We start from the raw sequence: 25062 nt of genomic DNA on the forward strand, positions 1-25062 counted from the left end.
TATTATACCTGTTTATCTAAACAATACATGCCACTTTACTTTTCTTCTTATTTAATTTGTTGTCTCCTTTCTTTTCTTGCAAAAACAAATCCTACAATATTACTCAACATTCTTACTTATGTTCTCTCTAATGTCTCATATTTTCGGCTCGATGCCCAAATCTTAGTGTCATACGTCAATACTAGTCATGCCACTGTTATATTACTCTAAGTTTTAATTTCACATTAAAATCTCTGCCTGCCACTACATAATTCACTTCCTTTGATGTTACCAACGTTGCTTTTATGCGTTCTCTCACATCCACTTATATGCTTCAAACTTGCTCTCGAATAATTCAATTTGTCTACTTGTTTTATCTTTTGCCATTTTTGCTAATATTTTAAATCTCCTCTCTGCTCACCCTGTTGATAACCAGATACCCCCAGCTTTTATCGATTCACCTTAATACCCGTTCTTGTTCCTGCGTCATACAATTACCCTTCGACGTAAATTGTCCATTGATTAAACTATGTTACTGCAAGGTCATCTACACGAGCAGTTGCCATGTTTGTTTTTCTTGAAAACAATCACCGGGCTGACTGACCATTGTTCATAAAATTCTGTACATTGCCATAATACCATCAGTTAGCCTTTTAGAAGCTTCCTTGATTTTGTAACCAGTACTCAACCGCGGTCGCCATTTTGTCGTTTCTTAAAAACCACAAACTCGTAGAACATTTTATTGTTTCTTTGAAAGCATTCTCTCTTAGTTGTCGTAGAGTGTAATTTGCGTCTAATTCTTCTGTTATTATAAGAAAATCTAAACTAGATTAAAATATTAACCATCTCTCCGAAACCTTCAACACATCTTTCAGCAATTTATTTGCTGTGTTATTTCCGCAGGTACACCCCTTTTTGTACTTTTCCCTCGCCATAAATGCTCTCACCGCTTTAACTGACTATGTCAATGATGATAGTATCGTACTTAATTCCCCTCATAGCTGTTCTGCCTACTTATCTATAATATCTACCTCAGTGATCGAGAAAATAATGTAAAACAAACCTAATCACTGTCACACTTTGACATTTATAGTATCTGTATATGCATAGAATGCTTTCACACATGCATCACAATCTCCAATAAATTGCACCTCACTGAGTAATAATTACACAAATTTAAATTTAAAAAGGAACTATTTGAACGAATACACACAATATATGCGCGATAACACAGGGCATGTCGTGTCGTTGATTTGACCACATTAGTGATTATTTATGGAAACCGTTCAGGATCGCTGCTTGAGTACATGCTAATACTCATGAACTACTTCTATCGGACACCTGATGTAATATACAATTTTAACACGTTTCGTTAATCAGGTTCACCATAAGTTCGACACGCCAGACTTTTGGGAATTTAAGTACATGCGTTCATTACAGTATTTTTGTTGCGCGAAAACAATATCACATATCACATTTTATAATTCACTCGCACGAATGAACCAAATAGTTACAAAATTATTAACTCGTGAATATTCATAATCGGATAATGAACTCAAGGTGCGATTGACCGACATTCAATACATTGGTTTTAGATTGAAGGCCTATTAGTGGGCGCTGTTTATCAGTTGGCAGTACGTTCTTTTTGAAGATTGCTCGGACCCGGTTGTAACAAAAGTAGAATAGTCGTTCTATATATATCCTATGACTATAGAACAAACTACTCAAGAGTATGCTGTGTATCTCAGACATCTAATATTGATTTTGTAATATAGTCCATCTTTGTGTATAGAATAGAGGTATCAATAGAATATTTAAAAACTCATCTTATGTTTTCTTAATATTGGCAGTTGAATATAATCGTCGCTAATGTGGAGGATTGTAAAACAGTGCAAGGTCTGCGGCTGATTGCCGAATAGACAAAATATTCCCAAGCACGTCATGAACAATTGAAAACATGGTCCAAATTCACGTATATGTTGTTGATAAAAAAAAATTTACTCAAATATGATATTTAACTATAGATGGCGCGCTTCCTTAAAAAATAATCTGTGATATCAGATTCACTCTGGATGTTGCAGAGCACATGTTCATGTTGTTTTTGTTTTGTTTTGTTTTGTTTTCCTGTACAGCTTCGGTCACAAATGTCGATAATAAATAATCATACAAATGAAATAAACTTTTGCAATTTGTTATATATTTCATAGATTTCTAAAGATGTACATGAGAGAAGCGAGTGGATTTTTGTGTTGCGCTGTGTCGCATATTTCTGAGTTGTATTATTATATGATTTGATCGAAATCGCATTAAATAAATTCAATAACATAGCTCATTCAGAATCGTGACATTTCTAACAAAAATCCTACACAGTCCAGACAATTCTAATCCACGCTGCTAGCGTCTGACTCACTAATGGAAATGTAAGTATGCTGTCACCTTTCTCATTCAATGGCATTGCAATGGTTTCTTTCATCTAATACAGAACACAGTAACTCATTCTTAAAGTAGGGATTTTTGGGGAATTCAATTCGACAATTCTCATACGTAAACGATAAAACAAATGAATATAATCTAGTCATTTTATTTAACCACGTGCGTATCATTGGTTAATATTTGAATCGACATGGTCGTCATAAACTCAATGAATGGCAAGCGCAATGAAGACATCACCTGTATCAGATAAAAGTAATCAACAGTCTTTTTAGGTATAATTGAGTTGCACAAATGGAATTCCTGACCAAGGTTTTATCTTATAGCAAATGCGTTCTTTAACGTTGCAGTAACAGCTGGGGTACTGCCATAATTCCGTGGATAGAACCTTGGTTAAGCTTTGTTAGAGCAGCATGGAAGATGGAATCAAATTCACTGTGTTGATAATTGACCTACGGACCTGTATAAGTGTATATATTAACGAGATGATCTTATGGCATATACTGATGAGAAGTGGAAGCATTTTATTGTTATGAGGTTATCACTCATTATCTGATTGCAACGTCACTAAAACCACACATGTCGATATAGATACTTGTATATAACATATTAATTAATTAATTAATTGCACGTTATTCCCTTTCTCGAGATGCACACTCCAAACACTGATGACGCTATAATTGACCTGGGGGTTATGAGATCTCCAAATATACAAACGTTATTCGTTTTTGTCAACTTCGAGCACAAACGTAAAAAAATAAGCCTTAGGTCATGTATTAGATGTTTCTGTTACTGATATTACAGTTTTCGAACACGAGATCACACATGCGCACGCGCACATACTCAATAATTATAGGGTCATCAGTGTATGAGCCATCTGATGTTATGACGTCACTACTTATTCATGAAATGCTGATCCGGGAACTGGTTGTATACAAATATGTTTATATGTAAGTCTTCATATCTAGCACTTATATATATTTTATACGTGTTATCCTGAGAAACAAAACTCGTTTTAATATCGATATCATAATTAAAGCGCAAATGACAAAAAAAAAGCTCACAAGCTCTTAATATTAAATGTCGACTGGGTTCATTTTAACATTATACACATAAAGTGCGATATTTAGGGCGATTATCGATTAATTGACAGCTTAGACTTCATGTGTAATTAGTTAATAACACAGGCATAGTTCATCAGCTTATCGGTGTAGTAAACAATAACTTTAAAACAAGTAATATCGCACTGTAACCTTATAGTATCTGTGTAAGATAGTAATATTCAATTATACACAGTCATGAAATAGGACAAAAAAATAGAACACAAAAATGTGATTCGACAAACGTGGAAGTGTTTTAAGTATTTGTCTGCGCCTAATAACGTGGCATATACATTTATTTCGAAAAAGTAAAGCCACCTTAATGACATTTTTTATTGTAAAAGATTGGCGTTACGACATAATTCTAGATTTATAGTTTAGTTTTCATGCACGTACATGTATATGTACCAGGGTTGATTCGGGTTACTTTAGCCGTAACACGTAAAGAATGATACTTCAAAAATGGGCGTCGAACGCCGGTCCAACAACAGAAAATTACATCTGATATATTTGAAATACCCAATAAATGTATACTACTTTTGACGCTTTACGGATATCGAAGTTTATAACGTGTCTTATTTATATCCCGAATAGCGACAACGATTTATTTAACACTGCAGTAAATCGGGACGTAGTAATATGTACTCAGCATGATGTTGCATCAGCTGTCGTTACTACATTTCCCGGATATTATGCCTGTATAATGATATGATAAAGTCAATCACACGCACGCAAAATTCTGTAAAATTCATCCACCAAGCTTAATAATCGACGATCATAGAATCATGTAGTATCAAAGAAACGGAGATAAAACAAATGATTTTCTCTTCGAGGAGGGCATAATATCAAAATTGTCTTATTATATCAGGGGGCGACACCTGCACACGCGCGAGCGTTGGGTCCCAAGTGACGTTAATAACGCATGTTAAAACGCAAAGGCTCATGGGTAGACGTTTTTTGTGAACAATGACATGCCATGGCCGTCTGCCCACGTAGGTGACGATTCCTCCCACTCCAATTGTAAGTTTAATCGTTGCTTTAATGTGCAGAATAGACGGTAGAATGATTTTGGGATGTTTAGGACGACGACTAGTTATATGTAAACGTTTCGTTTTCTGTAACCGAAGCATTAGGGTTACTACAGTCTGCTGGTAATAAACATAAACGCTGAAAATATTGTTTTAACTTGAGTTTAAATTTAGGCTGAGTAAACCTCGTGTTGAACAGAAAACATGGCTTTTATATTTTGTTCTATTTTACCTTGACATTGTATAAGGTAACAATAAATATTTATAGGTTAGTCACTACTTTAACTCTACACTACAAGTTCAAGCCATTCTTCAATACCCAGACGTTATTTTAAAACCGTATGTATTTATTATTGATAACAAATGGGGAAGTCTCACAATCATTACCAGAAATTGGACAAGACTATCGGAATAGGTTAGTAGGACCTATGTGTTGAAGTTCGTGCATGCTACATGCCAGTATCAATGCGTGCCTGAAGCGATTTTGTTTAAAGTTGGCTCAAAATACAAGACATAATCTTGTTTTTGTTTGTTTTTTCGTTGACTTTTGACTGTCGCCATGTTTGTTCCAACAAACTTCAACATATTACCAACTGTTATTATGTCACGGCTGGCCGGACTTTATTCAATCTTGTTATTGACTTGCAGTAATTTTTCATCTCATATACCAACAATTCATATTCATAATTATCACCATTTACATTAACAAATACCAACAAACTCCAACATACTATCAACTGTTATTATGGCACGGGTTGCCGACTTTATTCAATCTTGCCATTGACATTACTCATGGCAGATTGTATATGACCGTCATTTGGGGCTTGCAGTCATTTTTCATCTCATATACCAACACTTGTTACCCCTACAACTCATATTCATAATTATCGACATCTACATTAACAAATACCAATACATGCCAGTCATCCGTGATATGAACAACACATATAATAGGTTACTAAGGAATCTTGGTTGGATTTTGTGGTTTAATTCTAAATGGCTGTCTGGCGCTTATTATTTTCAATCGTCACATGCCAAAGTTCGTTAAAAACGAGACATAATTGGTTGTTCTCAAATGTCAATTCAGCTACTAGCTAGTAGCTTTTTTATTATATATTTAAAATTGAATGTTTATGAAGTAGACCTGAGGCAGTTACTCACTCCGAGGTAATAATTATTTTATCGGCTATAGTTTGTTTAATTAGAGATATACATCACATGTATTGTTCTCACACTTTCCTACGCCAAATGTCACTTTTTATGACAGAGCATTGTGGCAATGTAAGAAATCACATTTCCATAAATCAGATAGACCTGATATTTCAAGGTGTAAGTATAACTTTGAACTTGTATAACCCCGACCACTGAAACGTCATGCTTATTTTGAGTAACATTTAGCGCAAGGCGAGTTATAGTTATACAAAGAATCATAAGACGACGCCATAGATATAAAGAATTTGAGAAGTGACTTTATTTTACTCATCGAGACGATTCCAGAAAATAGTTCAATGTACTCCTGTTTCGTTGGCGACTCGTTAGCGTAAATGTCTTGTGCAATAACTGTAGGATGATTTTGCATAAAACTCAGTATGTATTTTAGTTTGACGTAATGATTCACAACATCAATTACAATACATAGAAGTCTTATTCAATGTATTCGTCAAGATGATAGAGCCCATATTCAACCGCCGTTTGAAGAACTCGAGGAAAATCCGGACATTTATGAAACACAGTTGGCTTTTTTCCGAATTCAGAGTAATTTACTGTCAATCAAATTATCTTTTTTAAATTAATCTAAAAAAATAATTTACATGGCAACCCCCAGGGTTTGACTGGACTTTACACAAAGAAGTTCGCTAAATCTGTTATGAACTTTTTGGTTTTTGGCATTGGCACGTAGCACAGCGAAGGTCGATATATACTTCTGCCGTACTGTCCTAGTGAGTACTTTGCGGTATCCTCGTAATGATAACTTCACAATATATCTAGTAGTAACCTGAATGAATGATACAAACATAATACCTTAAAAGGAGGGTCTATGATACAAATGAATGACAACAATTACAATGGAATAGTTAGTTTAACTATTTTAAAATTAAAAATGATATCTGACAACATGTGATTTTTGTGTATATTCTTCTGGAATTTGTAAACACATATATGCTCGTATCAAAAATATCATTAATATGTGTCCAGACACTTATCTTGATACAAAATGTCATTAGAAACAAAACAATGTGAAATAAAGAAATCAGACAGACGTATCTATTATATATTAAAGAAATTCCAAAAATTATTAACATTTGTTAGTTTAAGCTTTCAAATTTAGCAAAACAAAATGTATGGAGTTTCATGCAGTTAATAATTATAACCCAGTCTCAGTATCTCAGCTTGTATACTAGTTTTCGAAAATGAAATCATACATGCATATACTCAATAATTATTAGGTCATCCGATGTGTTGTACGTCACTATATATTTATTCATGACATGCTGATCAAAAAACTGGTTGTATTCAAATATGTTTTTATGTAAGTCTTCATAACGCGCACTTATATATTATATATATATTTTATACGTGTTTGAACAATATCCGGAGAAACAAAGATCGTTTTAATATCGATATCATAATTAAAGCGCAAATGACAAAAAATCTCACAAGCTCTTAATATTAAACAAGTCACCTGTAGGATTCTGTGTGGGTAATATTTTTATATTGATTTTTGTTGCCTTTCCAGCAAATAGTTACCAACAATGATAAATCTATAGGATTGGATTTACATCTTAGCTGGCTTCACAAGCATTGTTCAAGCTTGCGTAACCGGTGCTTATACCAGGATTTAGTTACAGCACCTAGTCAGTCTGTGGTTACAGCTTCATGTTCCGAGTAATCGCAAGCAATTTACATTAAAATAGAAAAAAATAGCATAATGAAATTCCAGGGATTGAAACATAGACTTTAATGTCACTAGTGTAGGCAATGAATAACTTCATAAAGACATAAAGACGAGGTTGTTTATTTAATCAGTGCTGAACTAGAGGCTGGAATTATAAATTATTACGTTTGTTGTTATACAAATTGTTTATTTCAATTTATCCTGAAGTCCAATATAATACACTGGTGAATAGATGTTTTGGGGTCATATAATTTGTTCATTTCTGATAGTATTTCACTTAATTTATTTTCGTTGGAAAGTTTTCAAGCATTACGTGTGGATCTGATTTTCACTGTTCTGTGTCAAGTCTCAATGAAGTATGACGGCAATGGCATTTTCATTGGAATTTATTTTAGGGGAAAAATGTATTCCACATTATTAAATATGTACTTCAGTTTATTTTGATTCGTCCCTGAAATCAAAATCGGTATTTCCATACCCCATATGCAAATGAGGTCTGAGCAAACAAAGTTGTCCGTTCAAGAGTAGCGTTTTTCGAAACATAGCAGAACAATTATTTAGAAGTACGAAAATTTACCCTTGGGATACATGAATATACTTGCCGAGTGAAATGAAATTTGAACAACAGTAATGGTAATTTTAGGCAGTCACTTATTTTGACTAAAACTAATTTGCAAATGTATTCTCCAAATGGCCAAATATATCTCCTATAAATTTAGGATACAACACATCAGACATAGTTCATTCTACTCAGCTCGAGTGTGGGCACAAAATTACTATTTGAATTTTTGATATCTTTTTTTCATTAATGAGAAATTTGAGCCCAAAGTTGGGGTAACTGTTCACCAAGAATGACATTTTAACTCTTCTGCTGGGCCGATTTGGTTCAAACTAGTCAGGCAAAACACCTTCACTCTAGTTAGGTTGTAAAATCTGAAAACAAATTCTGGCCCACCGTTTCCATAGCAACAGCTAAAAACTGATTTTTAGAATACCTTCGCGCTAACTGCATCGCACCCCACATTTCTATGAATAAAAATTACGGACGTAGCTCATTCTACTCGGCTTGAGTGTGAGCAAAAAATTACTGTTTGTCTATTTCCATTATTTCCATTTTTCACCAGCAACTGCTTTTTACTCCTCTGTGATTTTTTTTGCTTGGCTGATTTTGTTCATAATTGACAGACAGGTCGTACCATCACAATCCTGGTCTCCCGCTACCATGGCAACAGCCAAAAACTGTTTTTGAATACTTTCGCCCCAAATGTATTACCTCATACAAGTCTTGTGTTCAAATGATCATGCCTTTTTAATTTGGCTACGTTGCAAACTGGTTTAGATATCACTGGCGCCGTCATTGTTACACTGTATCAAGTAATCTCTTTGCCACTTTGAACTTTGAATGGAATGTAAGTGCTGCCTCCAATCTAGAAAGTACTATAGCAAAGCGGTTGGAAATAATAAATTTAACAGCTGAATACGTCCTAGCAATACAATAAAGTTACATCTAAAGACTGAATGTTTTTGCGAGGTTCGTTTACGGTGCACGGGTTTAGTTATACTAACCGACGTTAGCTTCACGTCCATGTCCTACCATGACAACAGCCGAACACATGTTGCTTGTGTTTGAGCGGAGCGGATCGCAAACCAGCCTACCGGCTTGTTTTATTAGCAACCAAACTATTTTTATTTTGTAAACAAATTTTAGACTGCCATTTTTATCCGATTCAAATAGTTCAGCGATATTTTGAGCATAGTAGGTGTACCTTCACATGGGATACTACGATTGAAAGAACTTGATGCATGTTGTACGCCTGGAAACTGAGTTTTAAAAACCCTAAAAGGCTCTCGATTGCCATGGAGGCGCAACCATCAACATTGAAGTACCATGAGGTTTCTACTGGCGACGTTCCGGCGTTACCAGTTCTAAAATAACGATTACCAACACCAAATTAGCAACATATTAACCTATAATTAAGATTCATTCAATTAATTCATTCAAAGGAAGCAACATCACAAGCGAAATTGTAGCGTGCAGCTCGGCGACGACCTCTATCGACGAAAGTTGTCCCGTCAGTGGAGTACCGCAGTTGCACAACATGCTTGCCAACTTCAACAAAAAATTGAACTACATACTAAAAAAGAACTGTGATATGACTGACGAAACGTTTCACCGAGATCAGACGACGCCCTATCGTGCCAATCCTTCACTCTTGTATTGAAACGAATCACGTGGTGCGTTGTTACATTCTCCTTCAATTATTCCTGTGTAAAATGGAATAGCCCCTATCCATGTTGACATTCTGAGTAAAATCACGTGATATGCTGTTAAAATTGGCTATTATATACTACGGTTACTGTCTGGAAAATGTGATTAATTAGCTCTCATTCAAGCGACAATGCAGATTTCCCAGTGGGAGTGAAACTAGTTCGACTCTTCCATTAAACAATATGGGTGTTTTCAGCAAAAAACGAATAACCCTGGAGTGCACACAATACACTGAATTTCAGAACAAATCTTGCGTTAGTTACAGCAGCAAAATACCACAGAAACATCAGACGCAATACGAAAACAATATATATTGTATTTCGGCCTGAACCCTTTCTATTGCAATTCCAGAAATTACCCTCATATGTGCAATGCTTTACGGCTATCGAAGCTCAAAACGTGTCTTATTTATATCCCGAACAGCGACAACGATGTATTTAACACTACAATAAATCGGGGCGTAGTAATATGTACTCAGCATGATGTTGCATCTGCTGTCGTTACTATCATTTCCCGGATATAGAGGGCATGATATTAAAACTGTCTTATTAAATCAGTGGGCGTCACCCGCACACGCGCGGAATTGGGTTCCAAGCGACTATAATAACACACGTTAAAGCGCAAAGGCTCATGGGTAGACGTTTTTTGTGTACAATGACATGCCATGGCTGTCTGCCCGCGCAGGTTACTATTCCTCCCGCTCCAATTGTCAGATTAGTCTTTGCTTCATTGTGCAGAATAGACGGTAGAATGATTTTGAGATGTTTAGGACGACGACTAGTTGTATGTAAATGTTTCGTTTTCTGCAACCGAAGCATTATATGCTACTACAGTCTGCTTGTAATAAACATAAACGCTGAAAATATTATTTTATCTTGAGTTTAAATTTAATCTGAGTAAACCTCATGTTGAACAGAAAATATTGCTTTTATATCTTGTTCTATTTTACCTTGACATTGTAAAAGGTAACAATAAAAGTTTATAGGTTAGTCAATACTTCAAATCTACACTACAAGTTCAAATTATACTTCAATACACAGACAGTATTCTAAAACCGTATGTATTTATTAACACAAAGGGGGAAGTCTCTCAATTATTATCAGAAATTGGACAAGACTATAGGAATAGGTTAGTAGGACCTATGTGTTGAATTTCGCGCATGCTACAGTATCAATGCGTGCCTGCAGCGATTTTGTTTACAGTTGGCTCAAAATACAAGACATAAACGTAATTTTGTTTTTTGTTTTGTTGACCTTTGACTGGTACCATGTTTGTTCCAACAAACTTCAACATATTACCAACTGTTATTATGTCACGGCTGGCCGACTTTATTCAATCTTGTTACTGACTTGCAGTCATTTTTCATCTCATATACCAACATCTCACATTCATAATTATCACCATTTACATTAACAAATACGATTACATTCCTGTCATCCGTGATATGAACAACACATATAATAGGTTATTAAGGAAAAAATGATACATAATTAGTTGTCTTCAAATGTCAATTCACCTACTAGCTAGTAACTTTCCTTTATTATATATTTAAAATTGAATGTTTATGAAGTAGGCCTGAGGCAGTTACTCACTCCGAGGTAATAATTATTTTATCGGCTATGGTTTGTTTAATTAGAGATATACATCACATGTATTGTTCTCACATTTTCCCACGCCAAATGTCACTTTTTATGACAGAGCATTGTGGTAATGTAAGAAATCACATTCCCATAAATCAGATAGACCTGATATTTCAAGGTGTAACCAGCTTGAAAAAATATAACTTTGTACTTATATACCCCCTTACCACTGAAACGTCATTCCTATTTCGAGTAACATTTAACGCAAGGCGAGTTATAGCTATACAAAGAATAACGAGGAGTGACTTTATTTTACCAATCGAGGCGATTCCAGAAAATAATTCAATGTACACTTATTTCTTTGGCGATTTGTTGGCATAAATGTCTTGTACAATAACTGTATGATGATTTTGCATAAAACTCAGTATCATTAATGTGAGTCTAGACATTTATCTTGAAACATAATGTCATTAAAAACACAAAAATGTGAAATATTTTTATATTAAAGAAATTCCAAAAATTATTAACATTTGTTAATTTATGCTTTTAACAACAAAATGTATGCACTTTTATGCAGTTAATAATTATAACTCAGTCTCAGTATCTCAGATTGTATCATAGTTTTCGAAAATGAAATCATACATGCGCATGCGCACACACTCAATAATGATTGGGTCATCAGTGTGTGAGCCATCTGATGTGATGTACGTCACTATATATTTATTCATGACATGCTGATCAAAGAACTGGTTGTGTACAAATATGTTTTTATGTAAGTCTTCATAACTCGCACTTATATATATTTTATACGTGCTAGAACAATATCCGAAGAAACAAAGATCGTTTTAATATCGATATCATAATTAAAGCGCAAATGACAAAAAATCTCACAAGCTCTTAATATTAAACAAGTAACCTGTAGAATGCTGTGGGGGTAATATTTTTATATTGATTTGTGTTGCCTTTGCAGCAAATAGTTACCAAAAAATGATAAATTTATAGGACTGGATATACCTCAGCTGGCTTCACAAGCATAGATCAAGCCTGCTTAACCGGTGCTTATACTAGGATTTAGTTACAGTACCTAGACGGTTTGTGGTTACAGCTTCATGTTCCGAGTAATCGCAAGAAATTTACATTAAAATAGAAAATAAAAGACTGGCACACCCATGCATTTAATAGCAAGTGAAATTTCAGGGATTGAAACATAGACTTTGAAGTCACTGGTGTAGGCAATGAATAACTTCAAGTTGGCATAAAGACTAGGTAGTGCTGAACTAGAGGCTGGAATTATAATTACGTTTGTTGTTATATAATTTGTTTATTTCAATTTCTCCTGAAGTAAAATAGAATACATTAGAGAAAATGATGTTTTGGGGGGTTTAGTGTATATGGAGGGTTGGGGTGGGTGTCATATAAATTGTTCATTTTCAACTCTCATGAAGTCTCATAGTATTTCACTTAATTTATTTTCCCTGAAAAGTTTTCAAGCATTACGTGTGGATCTGATTTTCACTGTGCTGTATCAAGTCTCAATATGACGGAAATTACATTTTCATTGTAATTTATTTTAGCGGAAATTGTTTTCAGCGAAAATGAAGTATTCCACATTATTGCATATGTACTTCAGTTTATTTTGATTCGTCCCAGAAATCAAAATCGGTATTTCCATACACCATATGCAAATGCGGTCTGAACAAACAAAATAGTCCGTTCAGGAGTAGCGTTTTTCGAAACATAGCAGAAATAAACAATATTTAGAAGTACGATATTTTACCCTTGGGATACATGAATATACTTGCCGAGTGAAATGAAATTTGAGCAACATTAATGGTACTTTTAGGCAGTCACTTATTTTGACTAAAACTAATTTGCAAATGTATTCTCCAAATGGCCAAATATATCTCCTATAAATTTAGGATACAACATATCAGACATAGCTCATTCTACTCAGCTCGAGTGTGGGCACAAAATTACTATTTGAATTTTTGATATCTTTTTTTATTAATGAGAAATTTGAGCCCAAAGTTGGGGTAACTGTTCACCAAGAATGGTATTTTAACTCTTCTGCTGGGCCGATTTGGTTTAAACTTGGTAGGCAAGACACCTTCACTCTAGTTAGGTTGTAAAATTTGAAAACAAATTCTGGCCAACCGTTTCCAGAGCAACAGCCAAAAACTGATTTTTTTAATACCTTCGCGCCAAATTCCTATGATTAAAAAGCACGGACGTAGCTAATTCTACTCAGCTTGAGTGTAGGAAAAAAATTACTGTTTTTTTTTTATGTCTATTTCCATTACTAAGAAAATTGACCCCAAAGTTTTCACCAGCAACGGCTTTTTTTGGATTGGCTGATTTTGTTCATACTTGACGGGCAGGTCGTACCATCACAATCCTGGCCTCCCGCTACCATGGCAACAGCCAAAAACTGTTTTTGAATACTTTCGCCCCAAATATATTACCTCATACAAGTCTTGTGTTCAAATGATCATGCATTTTATTTTGGCTACCTTGCAAACTGGTTTAGAGATCACTGGCACCGTCATTGTTACACTGTATCAAGTAATCTCTTTGCCACTTTGAACTTTAAATGGAATGTAAATGCTGCCTCCAATCTAGAAAATACTATAGCAAAGTGGTTGGAAGTAATACATTTAACAGCGGAATACGTTCTAGCAATACAATAAAGTTACTTCTAAAGACTGTATTTTTTTGCGAGCTTCGTTTATAGTGCACGGGTTTAGTTATACAAACCGACGTTAGCTTCACGTTCATGTCCTACCATGGCAACAGCCGAACACATGTTGCTTGTTTTTAGCGGAGCGGATCGAAAACCAGCCTACCGGCTTGTTTCCATTAGCAACCGAACTATTTTTATTTTGTAAACAAATTTTCGTCTGCTATTTTTATCTGGTTCAAATTGTTCAGCGATATTTTTTAGCAAATTAGCTGTATCTCACATGGAATACTACGATTGAAAGAACTTGATGTATGTTGACCACCTGGAAACTGAGTTTTATAAACCCTAAAGGGCTCTTGGAAGATTCCCCGCAGTAAAATTTATGATTGCCATGGAGGCGCAACCATCAACATCGAAGTACCAGGAGGTTTTTACTGGCGATGTTACGGCATTACCCAGTTCCAAATAAAGATTACCAACACCAAATGAACAACATTTTAACCGATAATTAAGATTCATTCAATCCATGGCTAGGAAGCAACATCACAAGCGAAGTTGTAGCGTGCAGCTCGGCGACGACCTCTATCGACGAAAGTTGTCCCGTCAGTGGAGTACCGCAGTTGCACGGCATGCTTGCCAACTTCAACATAAATTTAAACTATATGTACATAATATTCAATCGAATCACGTGTTGCGTTGTTACATTCTCCTTCAATTATTCCTGCGTAAAATGGAATAGCCTCTTTCCATGTTGACATTCTGAGTAAAATCACGTGATATGCTGTTAAAATTGGCTGTTATATACTACGGCTACGGTCTGGAAAATGTGATTAATTAGCTCTCATTCAAGCAACAATGCAGTTTTCCCAGTGGGAGTGAAACTAGTTCGACCCTTCCATTTAAAAATATGGGTGTTTTCAGCAACAAACGAATAACCCTGGAGTGCACACAATACACTAAATTTCAGAACAAATCTTGCATTAGTTACAGCAGCAAAATACCACAGAAACATCTGACGAAATACGAAAACAATATATATTGTGTTTCGGCCCGAACCCTCTCTATTGCAATTCCAGAAATTACCCCACATGTGCAACCATTTTCCACCTTGGTATCACCTACCCCTGTAAACAAACTCTCAATACCGTTTGGTAATAACGACTGGGTTCATTTTGACAATATACACCTAAAGTGCGATATTTAGGCCGATTATTGATTAATAGACGTAAATTCGCGGTAATTGACAGCTTAGACTTAGCTTAGACATGTGTTTTAGCTCACAACACAGGCATAGTTCAGCTGCTTATCGGTGTGGTAACCAATAACTTTAAAACAAGTAATAGCGCATGATAACCTTATAGTATCTGTGTAAGTTTGAATCATATACAATATTATACACAGTCATGAAATTGAACGAAAAACAGAACATAAAAATGGGATTCGACAAACGAGGAAGTGATTTATTTATTTGTCTGCGCCTAATAACGTGGTATATACAGTTATTTCGATAAAGTAAAGCCACCTGAATTTTCATTGTTATGACATAGTTCTAGATTTATAGTTTAGTTTTCATACACGTACATGTATAAGCACAAAAATTGATTCGGGTAAGGAATGATACTTCAAAAATTACCGTTGGGCTTCGAATGACGGTGTAACAACAGAAACTTACATCTGTTAGATTTGAAAAAAAACCCACAATAAATGTATACTACTGTTGACGCTTTACGGCTATCGAAGTTCAAACGTGTCTTATTTATCTCTCGAATAGCGACAACGAGTTATTTAACACTATAATAAATCGGGGCGTAGTAAAGACTCGTGGGTATACGTTTGTTTGTGAACAATGACATGACGATTAGATGACGATTCTTCTCGCTACAATCGTCAGTTTAATCTCTGCTTTATTGTTCAGAATAATTCGTCATATAATTTTGATATGAAGAACTGTCAAAGATTTCCCCAAGATGTATGTGAGAGAAGCGAGTGTATTTTATTATATGATTCGTTCGAAATCGCAGAAATGCGTTCAGAATGCACGGTTAATTCAGAATCGTGACATTTCTAACACAAATCTCACGCATTCCAGGCAACACTTATCCACGCTGCTGGCATCAGGTACGGTTTGGTCGATAATAATTCATTCATCTGACTGATGGAAATGTAAGTATGCTGTAACTTTTCGCATTCAATGTCATTGCAATGATTTCTTTTACCCAATATAAAACACATTATCTTATTCTGAAAGTAGTGGTGGTCGGGAATTCTATTCGACAATTACCATACGTAAATGACAAAACAAATTAATATAATCTAGTCAGTTTATTTAACAATGCACAAAAATGTGCGTGTCAATGTTTGGTGAGCGCAATGCAGACACCACTTGTAACAGAGAAAAATAATCATCAGCAGCACTGTTCATAGTACTAGATTGATAGTTTAGTTTCTTATACACGTATATTCACCAGGATTGATTCGGGTTACTATAGCCGTAACACGCAAGGAATGATACTTCAAAAAATAACGTTGGGCGTCGAATGCCGGTCCAACAACAGAAACTTATATCTGTTATGTTTGAAAAACCCAATAAATGTATACTACTTTTGACGTGTCTTAATTATATCCCGAATGGCGACAACTAGTTATTTAATACTACAATAAATCGGGGCGTCGTAATATGTACACAGCATGATGTTGCATCTACTGTCGTTACTACCATTTCCCGGACATAATACCTGTATAATGATATGATAAAGCACGCAGAATTCTGTCAAATTCATCCACCAAGGCTAATAATCGACGATCATTGAATCATGTAGTATCAAAGAAACGGAGATAAAACAAATTGTTTCCTCGGGGGTGCATAATATTAAAACTGTCTTATTAAATCAGTAACTTTCTGGTAATATTATTTTAACTTGAGTTTAAATTTAAGCTGAGTAAACCTCGTGTTGAACAGAAAACATGGCTTTTATATATTGTTCTATTTTACTTTTACATTGTATAAGGTAACGATAAAGGTTTATAGGTTAATAACTACATCAAATCTACACTACGAGTTCAAACCATTCTTCAATACCCTGACGTTATTCTAAAACCGTATGTATTGATTATTGATAACACATGGGAGAAGTCTCTCAATCATTACCAGAAATTGGACAAGACTATCGGAATAGATTAGTAGGACATATGTGTTGAATTTCGTGCATGCTACAGTATCAATACGTGCCTGAAGTGATTTTGTTTAAAGTTGGCTAAAAATACAAGATATAATCGTCGATTTTTTTGTTTCGTCGACCTTTGACTGGCGCCATGTTTGTTCCAACAAACTTTAACAGACTACCAACTGTTATTATGGCACGGATTTTATTCAATCTTGTTATTGACATTACTCATGGTCATTTTTCCTCTCATATACACTTTTGAGGTTGTATACCCCTTCATTTGTATTGAGGTTTGACATCGGCCCTCTTCAGCCAACAACTCATATTCATAATTATCGACATATATATCAAAAAATACCAATACATGCCACTCATCCGTGATATGAACAACACATATAATATGTTACTAAGGAATGTTGGTTGGGTTTTGTTGTTTAATTCAAAATGGCTGTCTGGCGCTTATTATTTTCAATCGTCACATGCCAAAGTTCGTTAAAAACGAGACATAATTGGTTGTTTTCAAATGTCAATTTAGCAACTGACTAGTAACTTTTCTTTATTATATATTTAAAATTGAATGTTTATGAAGTAGGCCTGAGGCAGTTACTCACTCCGAGGTAATAATTATTTTATCGGCTATAGTTTGTTTAATTAGAGATATACATCACATGTATTGTTCCCACATTTTCAACAGTTCTCGACGTATATATTACTGTCGATGAAAGCTGTTCCAACGCGTAATGTCTCTTTTTATGACAGAGCAATGAGAGCATTGTGGTTATGTGAGAAATCGCATTTCCATAAACCAACAGGACCTGTTATTCCAAGGTCTAATCAGTAATCAACTTGAAGAAGTATAAGTTTCTACTTATAAACACTCTCCCACGACCACTAAAACATCAACCCTATTTTGAGTAACATTAAACGCAAGGCGAGGTATAGTTATACAAGGAATCACGAGTCGACGCCATAGATATAATGTATTTGGAGAGTGGGTTTATTTTACCCATCGAGACGATTTCAGAAGATAGTTAACAACATTAATTACAATACATAGAAATTTTATTCAATTTATTTGTCAAGTTGATCGAGCCCATATTCAACCGCTGTTTGAAGAACTCTAGGAAAATCCGGAAATTTATGAAAAACAATTGGCTTTTTTTCGATTTCATGTAATTTGCTACCAACCAAATTATCTTTTTTTTAATTAATATACGAAATCGATTTAGAAATTATTAAAATGATATTCAGTAAAACCGTATTTACATTTTTTACTTCGTTACTTCGATAACGTCATTTACTATACATCTGTCACCGTGACGCCATAAATTACAGCGTGTTGTAATGTCGCGGTATTGCACAAGGTATTTTCATCCTGTCATATAAGGAAATGCGAATTCCAAATATAGCGCGATTACGTGCGTGCGCGTCATGAGAAACACGAAAATGTGAAATAAAAATCAGACGTATCTGTTTTTATATTATAGAAATCCCTAAAGTTATTAACATTTGTTAGTTTAAGATTTTATATTTAGCGAAACAAATTGTATGGACTTGCATAAAGTTAATAATTATAATTTAGCCTCAGTTTCTGTTTGTGCATGCGCAGTTGTCTTCATTACAAACAAAGCGAAATGTCAATGTTCATTCGATATAACAAAAAATATATTCTGTTTCAAGTATATTGACTTCCTCTTCGGTAACTATTTGTTACTATTATCACCGGTGATTAACGTAGTCGAGAATATCCTCTAAATCTTTTTTTTACGAGCAAAACATCGCAGTTATTTTTATGATATAGATTGGTGTCACATCACAGATGGTGTTAGCACTGTAATACATTTGACACAGCTTCCTAGTATATTTGTGTGAGAGTTGAAATGCATTTACATGTTCAGATTATTTTAGTCGTATGCTATTGGATTTTCATTCAATTTCCTGAATTAAATGAATTGTATTATATTCATCGTTACCAAACATTTATACAGGCCAATTCAAAAGTGACAATAACATAGTCCGACAACACAAAATGCATAAACGGGATGAAAAAACAGATTCACGTTTTTGCATTCACATTGCATGCGTATATCATGGCTGAAATGCGCTGCAGACTTCTTTTAATGTAATGCTGCATGAATGTAAAGTGCCAAGTAGTTAGATCACTGTAGTAGAGCTAGTGTCTTTGTGACATTAGAAACCTAGCTACGAGATCTTGTTTTTGTTTTTGCGAGGCGTACGTAATATATACAGAATATGCATGTTATACAAATTCCGGCTATATGGTTACATCATTTGAATTCGGGGGCCATTCCCGGCCAAAGACAAGTTGCAGGTATAGTTGAATAAACATTTTACATGAAAGATTTGATATGAGCTGGTGCTTTCTGTATTTGTTGACTAGTGCAAAAACATCACGATATTTCGATAAGTTTAGTTTAAGCAAATTTGCAGAAAATCAAAAAAAGATGGTTACTTTCTAGTTGAACTCAACTAATAATAATAATGTAGTTATGTGTACCTATGTATTTTTAGAATGCCTCGCTCAATGTATACTGGGAATACACGATAACCATCAGCATTAATGTGTGTTTCTATTTTTACAAACTGTCAGTTTCACTTAACGTAATCATTTACATATCGTGGTTTTGTGGACATATATTGGCACTATGGCTTTGATTCGTCTAGTAACGTTCAAACAATAAGCCAAGTACTCGTGTATTGCATAATCACTGTTTACATTAAATCTCCAATGTCTATAAATGCGGTGTGAATTGACAATATAATTACAACGTGAGTCGTACATAGCTCGTATAACCCAGTGAATTGATCACATCAATCAATGACGTGTGTTAATCACACGCTGGTACGGAGGTTCAGACCAAATTAAAGATTACATATAATGTGATACAGTTCGTCATACTTCATAATAAGCCATCGGAATACTGAAAAATAAAATGAGCGCACTGGACATGTTCAAACTGTCATGGAAAATGCCTAGAATTAAAAAAAATACTGGTTAATTTATATGGTGGGACACTTTTTTTTTATCTCATCGGCGATAAACGGTCGTACATTATTGATGATACGAATCTTAATAATGTAAAAATATTTCCATAACATGAAATATGATTTAGTCAGTTTTCAGTATAATATCCTTTATTTACAATGAGAAGTGTTCTTTCTTTACTTTGTGCATTGCACAAAATGTGCAGTGAAAAGTGACATGCGCAGTAAAGCAGCATTTGAACTCTGCCTTAAGTGCCCCAATTCACGGTAGGCAATCAATCGAGTCGTTTCGATGTAAGTCTACCTATTAATAGTTGATCAATTTATCAGCCCTGTCCTTGGTTGGTAACGAATGACAGAGCATACTTATATTTAGATCGTTGGTTTTAAAACAACTGAAAAGCCATGTATTTCAACAATAGCCATGTATTTCTATAGCAAAATAATAATGATAATGACACATTGCTTTATAATGCTTATTTTACCTTTTTTTGTATTGCCTAGGATATGTTATTGATGATGTTTAGAACTTGTTGCTTGTCTCCCACAAGTTCTGTGTACTAGGAATATCAGTAACCACTACTGTATCAGCAATGGTTTTAAATATTTCTACATTCCACGTGCACCTCAGCGGTAAGACAAATCACTACACTGAAACAGTTTGTAACCCTTTCTTAGTTAAACACCATTTTTCATTACTAGTCTAACGTTCGTTGTTTCAATATAATCATTCTAATTAAGATATATTCACATCCCGAATGCACATTAGAGCGAATGCACATTAGCGAAGGGATTGCGTCAAGCATTGTACACATACGACCAATTCCTCCGGCAATTTGATCTAATCTGAGTTGAACACTTGATTTATGAGTAGACCAGTGGCATATTATCCAAAAGCGGTTGCATACCGATTTTTTTAAAAAAACACAACCATTTTTTATGAGTACATATATATCAAAGTCAGAAAAGATGGTTATGGTTTTCAATAGGAATCGAGGTATCCATGACAACTATTAGAAATAGTTTGTGAAATAATGTTTTGGGGTGTTTAACGGCTTGTTTCCATGACTCCATAATTTCAGATTTGGATCCATTATTTTCATTTTACAATTTGTTCATGAAGGCTCAATGTATATTATGTCGTTGCAGTGTTAGTGGATTTGTTATATAAGAGAAATGAATATATTGTGGAAATTATTAAATATGCAAAATAGGTATTGTTGCCCTAGACTTGAAGACGAAATGGCTGTGTCATCCATTTTGAAACTTTTTTCTATGGAAACATGCTAACCGAACCCATAATATTACTGTGAGAGTATTACAAAAATAAGACTGTATTTTATTTTGAAATTGAGTAACCTAAAACATCACGAACAATTGTTTGATGTATACCATGTAACATACTTAAATAAATAACTTTTATTATGTTTGTTTATTTTGTCAAGCTAATTTAATGACTACTTGTGATATGCGCATTTACGTAAGGTGGATTAAATTTCTAGAAATTTACGTGTTTAGCCTTCATTATAACTAATTACATCAAAAAGTTATAGAAGTGTGTAAATTATTCATGACGTGCAGTTCAATTTTTAATATTATTGATGAACTAATTATGACAAAACTCTTTATGAGAAACACAACAAAAAGACATGTCAATTAGAACTCACAATGAGCAATAATGGAGCGAGGTCATTACAGCTTCGCTGGAATAACTCATATAAATAGAAGAATACAAAATAGAATTTATAAATTTATTTTCATATTATCTATTAGACTTTATTCTTTTGATAAACCATTTGTAAAATATTTGACGGCAAATATTGTCAAATAAAATTGGGATATAATGGGCAACATTTAGCTCATTAGCTAGTCCCACGGATGATTAGTAAATTATCAGAGCAAGTATGATCGATCGATCGATCGATAAATGTTGCATCTCGTAAGTTGACCCTTGGGATAGAACGTCCTTGGTAAAGAGTTTAATTTTAATTTTCTGAAATAACAATAAACCAGTAAATGAGTTAATTGGGCTATATTAGGTTCAATATAATTATACAATCGACTCAACTCATTGGGCACTCATTTTGTCAGTACATTTAAAAATAAAATAAAATATACAATTATGCGGTCTGAAAAGTAATTAACTAATTAGCTGTAATATTCTAAAGTAACCAAGCACATAAAAGGAACTTTGCCTGGGGGTAAAAACGAGAAGTGGGTCAACACGCTGCAGCTCAACGGTGTTTAAAAACATATCCACTTGATAATATAACAGTCCTGGCTATAATTAATACATGGTACTTTCATCAAATGCTGACAGATCTCTGTGTGTCATGAAATGTTATCATCATGAGATTGTTCAGTGTCAAATGAGCCGAACACAACTCATATATCGTTATGTATTAGTCTGCTTTTACTTTCATGGTTAGACATTGACACATATTTGATGACAGGTGGATGAGAACGTAATACTAGTGTGTCATCTGTTACAGTCATACAGTTTGTGAATCGACTGTGGCATTCTATGCATTCACAATGTTGGGACAACTAAAAAGCTCGTGATTGATGTCTAGATCAGGACAGTATACAGTCCCTCTATCCCATGTCTGGAAATGATGATTTTATTAGGTGTGAAATGCGGGTATGGGCAAAACATTGCCACGTTATCAGTACACAGTCGATCACTATTTTTGACATCGTCAGTGCCAAGTAACTTAGTTGTTTATTCCATAAGCCAAGCTTTTTCACATAATGTTTTAATCAGAATATCTGTATAAGATCATATTTTAGCCGGCGAGTAGTTCTTTAATTCATCTATTTTACCAGCAGCGACACATTTTCGCAAAAAATGTTCATACCTTTAACAAGAAATTTATCGTGTTTGGTTTTGGGGTTATTGAAATGAATCCTATTTAATGTACTCTACTTCTCGGCGCGAAGCCAATATTTGTCATTTTTTGATCGAAACATATCATTAAAAATTGGTGGGCTGATTTGTTATTTTTCTGGATACTTTTTCGATCGTAAATGCAAATGGCAACATTTTGAAATGAAAATACACGCTATTCAATGCTTGAAAAAATCATTTATATACAAACATTTAAGCAATGTTTTATACTTTTGCATCGAATAAAGTCATTAGTTGTTGTACAGTTGACTTGCACTGTTATGAACCCCCAAGAATCAGAAATATCACAGGTTTTTCAATCACGTTAACATGAACGACGCCATGTTGACAATATTTGTTTAGTGATGTCAGCATGCTGGTACGCGAAGTTTTTTTTTCCTATTAAAACTAGAAGATGAAAATAATTCCCAAAACAACTGCGTAAAGTTCATTTCTAAATCGCAATGTTGATATTGTTTTATTTACACGAGGCATCACACAAATATGTATACATTTTAACAAACTTAACACTAAACACCTTAAAGTAAATGGCGTGCCAATCGTACGAGCTCCTGGGGTATTTCTATAAGAATTCGTGTTAAAGCATCATTTATGAGAACAATAGTATTTTCCAATCAATAATTAGAGACAACCATAAATGCTCATCACATTGCTGTGATAGCGACTTCACGTTCGAACATTCGGTTCACCCGCTGTTGCTCTGTTGTTTAGAATCAACACCTTGCATGTTTAGAGTGTAGATTATAAACGGATATTACAGGAGTTTTATTAATAGATCGTTTACTTATTGTATTTAGTAGTGGCAACTTTGCAAGGTCTTGACCGTGAGACACATCCCAGGTAATCACGTGATCGTGCCAACGACTGCAGCGATTGGCTCGTCGAATGGTTATTCTGTCAGCCTTAGTAGAGATTTTGTAAACTTATGTAAGAGAGATAGAGAACGAGAGAACGGTGCAGCGAGGGGTGACCTCGGCTGACTGCTTGTTTGAATAAAGCTGGACTATCTATAATAAACTTATGTGTATTTATTTGGGTCGAATCTGGTACCTCTACGTGTAAGTGGCATCGGCCAAGCGAGACGAAGTTCCTTGATCCTAACACAACAATATAACTATATATTATAATTATTTGTTCATTACATATACCGAAGCGGTATTTGAACAAATTGCCGATGGCTCAAAAATCGTCATTTTCATTGAACGTATATATATATATATATATATATATATATATATATATATATATATATATATATATATATATATATATATATATATATGTGTGTGTGTGTGTGTGTGTGTGTGTGTGTTTCTCATGCACGTTTACGTGCCGTCTGAACAACTAAACAGTCCAATATATATATGTGTGTGTGTGTGTGTGTGTGTGTGTGTGTGTGTGTGTGTGTGTGTGTGTGTGTTTCTCATGCACGTTTACGTGCCGTCTGAACAACTAAACAATCCAACAATGATTGAAATATGCATAATGGTCATATGCGAATGGTATTTATTTATACTTAATAGTATCATCTTCCAATAAAATCTCTGCATACCAATTTATGCAAACGATCCGTAATATACGTGATGTCTTTGTCTGAATATATATAAACAAAATCAATACAGCGCTGTGCAACTGGAAACAATATTTAACACTGATGCATCAAAATTTGTAAACCTACTCTAGATGATATCTCGAAAAATACTCTTCCTAGTGTACAGAATTGTGTATTGCTATTCGGAGAATACGCGAAAATCGAACAAAGCCGTTACCGGTTACTGCCAAAATATATATTTGACTCCCTAAGCTAGTATTCAGTGTTATCGAGTACGCATGTACATTTGACATTTGAAACAAAGGTGGGCGTCAATGATAATATATTTCCTGTTTATCTGTAATATCAATATTTCAACAATTGATTGTACATTATGGAAATTGAAATCAAAGATGGTCATGAATTGATTCAGCGAGTCTTACAAAAACAAACCCGTATGCAGAGATTTAATCCTACACATTTCTAATGTG

This window comes from Saccoglossus kowalevskii, chromosome 19 (assembly GCF_978046115.1).
Source record: "Saccoglossus kowalevskii chromosome 19, keSacKowa6.1, whole genome shotgun sequence".
Classification (NCBI taxonomy): Eukaryota; Metazoa; Hemichordata; class Enteropneusta; family Harrimaniidae; genus Saccoglossus; species Saccoglossus kowalevskii.